The following is a 6000-nucleotide window of genomic DNA, read 5'->3' as shown; positions in this document are numbered from 1 at the left end:
GGCTTTTATCCAGAGGGTCAGCATCGAATAAGGCTGCAGCGGTAAAGCAGAGACAGGACTGTGCTGTGTCCAGGTATGTGGGCTTCATCTTGCAGACAACATATTCCCCCTAAGAAATACTGGGAGTTTAGACTTATTTCTTCTCTTTGTCAAAATGCATTCTTTAGACATACAGTGATTCTCTGGCAAATGCAGAGATGTATGAGGGAGCAGAGGGCAAAGAAAGAAAGAGAAAAATAATTTTTTCCCCTGTCTGGTTGGCTCAGTGGTAGAGCTTTGACCCAGTGTATGGAAGTCCTGGATTCGATTCCTGTTCAGGGCACACAGGAGAAATGACCATCTGCTTCCTCACCCCTCTTCCTCGCCATTTCTCTCTCTCCTCCTTTCCTGCAACTATGGCTTGAATGGTTCTAGCAAAGGTTGACCTGGGTGCTGAGGATGGCTACATGACCTTGCCTCAGGTGCTAAAGTAGCTTGGTTGCTGAACAATGGATCAGTGGCCCAGACTGGCAGAGCATCGCTTGGTGGGGGTCTTGCCAGGTGGATCCCAGTTGGGGCACTTGTGGTAATGTGTCTCTGCCTCCCTGCCTCTCACTAATAAACAAAATAATAATAATTTTTTTCCTTATAAAAATGAGGAAAAGAAAATGGAAGAAAGATGATGAGGCCGTCATTAATTGTGAAGTGTGAGGGACTTGCTTGCAGAGTGTAGGAGTTTCCTTAAGCAAGTCTTCTTAATGCTGGTTGTGGGGCAGCTGAGGCCCACCCAGAGAAGTCAGAAAAGGCAAGCAAGTGATCACTGAAGAGGAGAAACTTTTTCATCCACATCTCTTGGGCTGTATTGTCCTTGATTGACTGTGAGGCTGAAGATAACTAGAAATCCAACAATTCCAATCAGGCTCCTGACACCTGAAATGTCCGTGGGTTGTTTCCAGAACAATTTGAAACTGATTTGAACAGGGATTAAGAATACCCAACTTGGTATATAAAGGAGATTATTTTTCATTTACTGAGGCAAAAATAAATAGCAAAGAGAATGTGTATATTTATGAGTTTACATAATACCCACTCATCCAAAGTATATATCAACCCATCCCCTGCGGTAGTAGATTTTCATCAATTTTGGTAAAAATAAGGTTTCAGATAATTTGGTTGATGTTTTGCAAGACAGAAAATAAAAAGGGGTTAGGGATAGAAAAGTCATGCCCAGCATTGCCCTGGTATGTTGACTATCAGATGTTCCCGTTCTAAAGACTCCAGAGAGAGGGAACCTACGGATTCTTACCCTAGTTCAGTATTATTCCTAAAGTCATGATCGTTCTGGGACAGCTCAGTAAATGGAGATGTGACACCTTACTCTGAATGGGAAAAAGTTGATTGACTGAACATTAATGTCAAGAGGGAAAGAAGAGGAGGAAGAGGCTTGGTGAAGGAGATAATGAAATGGGACTGATGAAGCCCGTACGTTATTTTCTGCCACATTCTACATTTGCTGTGTGACCTGAAGTCAGTTAATTAAGCCTCTGTACCTAATTTTTCCTACTTGCAATAGGGTATAAATAACTACCTGCTTTAAGAGTTTTAAACCTCATTGAATCTCCCAGTTAAAAGGTGGTAAAAATAGTGTTTGGACCATTGCTATTTTGAACCAAAAATATCTACCTTCAGTTTCATTGTTTAAACAAACCTGCTTTGTTTATTTGTAGTCTCTTTTTCCTTTTTTCCAATCTCCCTAGTCGTGTTTAAGCTTAATGGATTCTGAGCTGTTACATTCAAACCCTTCTCACTTTGCATTTCTATTCCTTCCTGAAGTTCAACTCAAGAGGTTCTGCCTCCTGGATTATCTGCATCCTTAATTTCACTGTGGTGGTTGTGGGTATGGTAGTGATGGTGGTGGTGGAACAGGAGTAGTCTTGCACCCATTTTTTACCTTTTTGGGCTACATATTACTTTTTTGTTCCTCCAAATATCTTTTCTGAGAGGAGGGGAGATAAAGATAGACTCCCTCATGCACCCTGACCAGGATCCACCCATCTATCCATGTCTGGGGCCGACGCTCAAATCAGTTGAGCTATGCTCAGTGCCTGAGGCTGAAGCTCTGACCAACCAAGCTATCCTCAGCACCCAGGGCTGACACTGGAACCAATAAAGCCACTGGCTGTAGGAGGAAAAGAGAAAAAGAAGGGGAAAGGGAGGGGAAGAGAAACAGATGGTCGCTTCTCATGTGTGCCCTGATTGGGGATCAAATTCAGGATGTCTGCACACTGGGCTGATGCTCTATCCACTGAGCCAATTGTCTAGGGCCATATCTTTTTTTTTTAATTAAAAAAATTCCCTAGTTTATCTTTGGCTCTTTCCATTTCTCAAATGTTTTTATGTATTATACTGACTAGCAAAATAGAGGCCATGAGGACCAGCAGGCATGGAATATTCTCCCCAAAGGACATGTGTTGGGTGGAAGAGTCTATGAAGGAGAATGGACAGAGAATGCTCAAAAACAGTACCTTACCTTAGGTGCAGGTAGGCAGCTTCTGCTCTGGTGCAGCAATGAGGGGATGTTTTGTCTTTATAAAATTGAAAAACAGTAATAAAATGGGCTAAACACTGGTTTTATCATTCATTATACATCAATTGCAAACAATGCCAGTGATAAAATACCCACACCCTTTGTACCGCACTGCTCACAAATACATAATTCTTGTTCCTTCTTCACACAGATATTTTGTCGTTAAGTGATCTATACTCTTAGATCATGGGTTTTTTCTTCTTGTACTTGATTCTGAACCAATTTTGTCTGCCTGGTTCCCTTTCTGAAAGAGGAAGCTGCAGTGGAAGGGACACTTTTCAAATGACATGGAGTTTCTACCTATAAAGATAATAAGAATAACAGTAAATTTAGGTTTGTAATGAGAAAGGAAAAAGAAGTACAAGTAGTCAGCCTCATTATTATTCACACTGTCTAGGATCAATGACACTTTGCAATTGTATTAACTAGTTAATTCATTTTTACAAATGGGTTTTCTCTTTGGGCTGCTGCTGAATTCAATGGCAACAATTGTTTGCCTTAACTACAATTGTACTCAGTTCTCAGAAAATATTGACTTTTTACAAGCTCTTTTAGGCCATTTTGCCTTTAGAATGTTCTTTGCAAAAAGAACATCCCCAACAGTCAATTTTTATGTAGCCAGACACCAATCTAACTTTCATTACTTAAATGATTATGTATATGGAGAAGACAGAGCATTTAACTCTTGTTTTTGTTCAACTTCCGACACAGTAACCTGAAAGATAAATATTGACTAAAGCAAGGACTTAGTGCCTTGATGTTTTGATTTCTAGACCTCAGCGTCTCCTTGAAATCTACCTTACTAGCTTCCATGAAAGTTTGCTCTGCCCTTTATTACTGTTTGCAATCAACTTTCCAATTAACGCTATAACTGCATTCAGCACATCTCCACAATTAGGCTCAAAGAGTTCAGTGTTGTAAGGCCACTTAAAGACCATGTGTTCCTGAACCACTTTTAATAAAATATGACTTTTTAATTTCCAAACTAATTTATTATTTCTCAGAGTCCAAAAATTTCTGTGAGCCCTGGCTCAGAATCTTTGTTCTATCTGGGATGGAAATACAGTTCCTTAAGTCTCGATTTCAAATTCAAAGTACTGTGGGTCAAAGTAGTGAATGAGGACATCACCATGTTCTCAGCCACTGCTGTAGCTCTTGTTGTCAGGATGGAAGGCAGCACTGTTGATAGGTCTGAGGAGACTCTTGACTTTTCCAAACTCTTCTTGAAAGGCCAAGTGGAAGAATCTGGACTTGAACTTGCCAATCCTGGTGGAGGTGGTGGTTCCATCCCTGGCTTCCTGACCCTGCCCAGCACCCCATTGTCATAGGAGAGAGGACAGCTGAGTTGATGTAACACTCTGTCCAGAATATTTTCTGATGTTCAAGGGTTATGGCATAAAAGAGCTTGGCTGTGTTGTCCTTGGATGCAATAACAAACATGGTTGTGTCCCTGGATAACTAGATGTTATTGATAAGCTAGTAGTGCTACTTAACATTTGCCAACAACTCTTTAGACTTGGTGCCACACTGGTTGAGAACTCCACTATTATGGCCAACAATGATGCATTCCCTAAAGGTCCCCAAAGGACACTGATGATCTTGGAGTCATTGCAAGGGATCTTCATGTAGGGCCCATTGTTATTGATCTGACTTGGATCCCCCAGGTCAACAAGCTCTCATAGCACTGGTAGCCCATGGAGAACATAATGATAGTGTCCCCAAACTCAAAGCCACAGGTCTGGAAGGCTCAATTGGTCTTAATGAGGGCCACTGCTTCCCTGTTTCATAGTCCCAGAGACCCCAGATGTTGTCAGCTGAGCTGGTGTGGACATGCCTGGTGTCCTAGTCAGTGTCTTCACATCACATAATTCTAGTATGGGCCATGTAGGTACCCAGCCTCTCACCATTCACAGAGTATCATATATAGACAATCTGGTCCTTGGCCCCTGTGAAGAGGAAGTCTCCTTCATGATTGTACTTAGTATGTGTAATTGACCACTCAAGCCCTTGCAGCAGGATGGGCTATCTCTGCAGTGACATCAGGAAAGAGGCAATGTGAGGAAAACCAGAAGCAGCTTTCTAACAAAATCTTGATCAACTCTTTCTTCAGTCTCTGCTTGAATACTTCCAGTGATGTAGATAGTATCACTTTCAGGTATATCATATTTCACGTTTTATGGCAGTGGTTCTCAAAGTATGAGCCCTAGAAGATTTCCAGGTGGACCCTATGATATTCCAGAGAAATATGTGCCTATTGGAGACCAAAAAACCAACAGGGATTTTGGAGTTTAGATTTTTGGGGGACAAAGGTGTGGGGAATTGGCTGTAAACTGAGAGTCTGCCCAACCCCCACCTCATTTGCCTGATTAGGTTGCAAAAGGCTGTTAAGCTGTGGTGCTGGATTGTTTACACTACCCCCCATGTTCCCTGAAAAGACTAGAGGCAAGTTTCTTCTATCCTTTGTTTGGTGTAAAGTTAAGATAATATGTATGGTGGGGGTTTTCTGCACTCAACACAATTAAGAGTAGAAAGAGAGGAATTCTTCAATGTATTGACAAGGAAATGAGAGTTAGCCTTTCAAATATATGCCCAAACATTGAAGACATCACTAGGACACGTCAGGCTCATGTTTCTCATAAACACAAGAATGAAAAACTTAACACATTTGCGCCGGGACCTACAGAATTTACTAAATCTTATTAAGAATATATCTATATATATAGAAAAATAATTTTTTGTTGTTTTTTTATTTTTTAACCCTTCTTTTTTACAAATTTTAAAAAGCATAACAAAAAATGTAACAAAAAAATGTTTTTTAATGTCAGAATAAATTTAATTTTCTCATATTTATTTTGTTTAATTACCATAAAAGCACATTTGGACTTTATATTTTTTTATTTAATATTTGACTTAATTATTTTAACATATTTCTCAGAAATTTGTATATAGTGCACCAACAATTATTTGTAGAATTTTAAATGTGCCCTGACTTCAAAAAGTTTGAGAACCACTGTTTTATGGTATAACAGTATTGTTTTTCATTTTGAGTTGGAATCTATTCCTTGCTTGTCTTCATGAGTAACAAAAAAATAAAATAAAAGAAACCAGAAAAATAAACACTTTCTTGTTTGTGGGAAGTAGAAAGTTATTTATTGGAATCTCAGCTGCTTTATTATATTTTTTACATTAGGATACAAGGTGAAGATGATAATGACTATGGAATAATTTAAATCTGGGCTTCAGAGAGATTATAAAATAAACAGTATTCTATGGGAGTAAGGCACATGGATGAATTATATGATATCTTTGCTTTCCCAGCCCACCCTCAGATAAAATGTATAGATATATAGCAAGAATGATAGCTGGCTGGGACAGGTTGTGGTTACTGCTGTATGTATGTTACTGTGTGTGTATGTATGTGTGTGTGGGGACTG

General features: G+C 39.6%; 1 pseudogene; it reads right to left on the bottom strand.

The window, feature by feature from the left end:
- Nucleotides 1-3675: 3675 nt before the first annotated feature.
- Nucleotides 3676-6000, bottom strand: part of LOC136391423 (eukaryotic translation initiation factor 3 subunit I-like) — a 47107-nt pseudogene continuing 44782 nt past the window's right edge.

The sequence above is a fragment of the Saccopteryx leptura genome, chromosome 2 (genome assembly GCF_036850995.1).
Source record: "Saccopteryx leptura isolate mSacLep1 chromosome 2, mSacLep1_pri_phased_curated, whole genome shotgun sequence".
In the NCBI taxonomy this organism is placed as follows: domain Eukaryota; kingdom Metazoa; phylum Chordata; class Mammalia; order Chiroptera; family Emballonuridae; genus Saccopteryx; species Saccopteryx leptura.
Note: the sequence above shows the minus strand (reverse complement) of the source record. Positions and strands in the feature narration are given on the sequence as shown.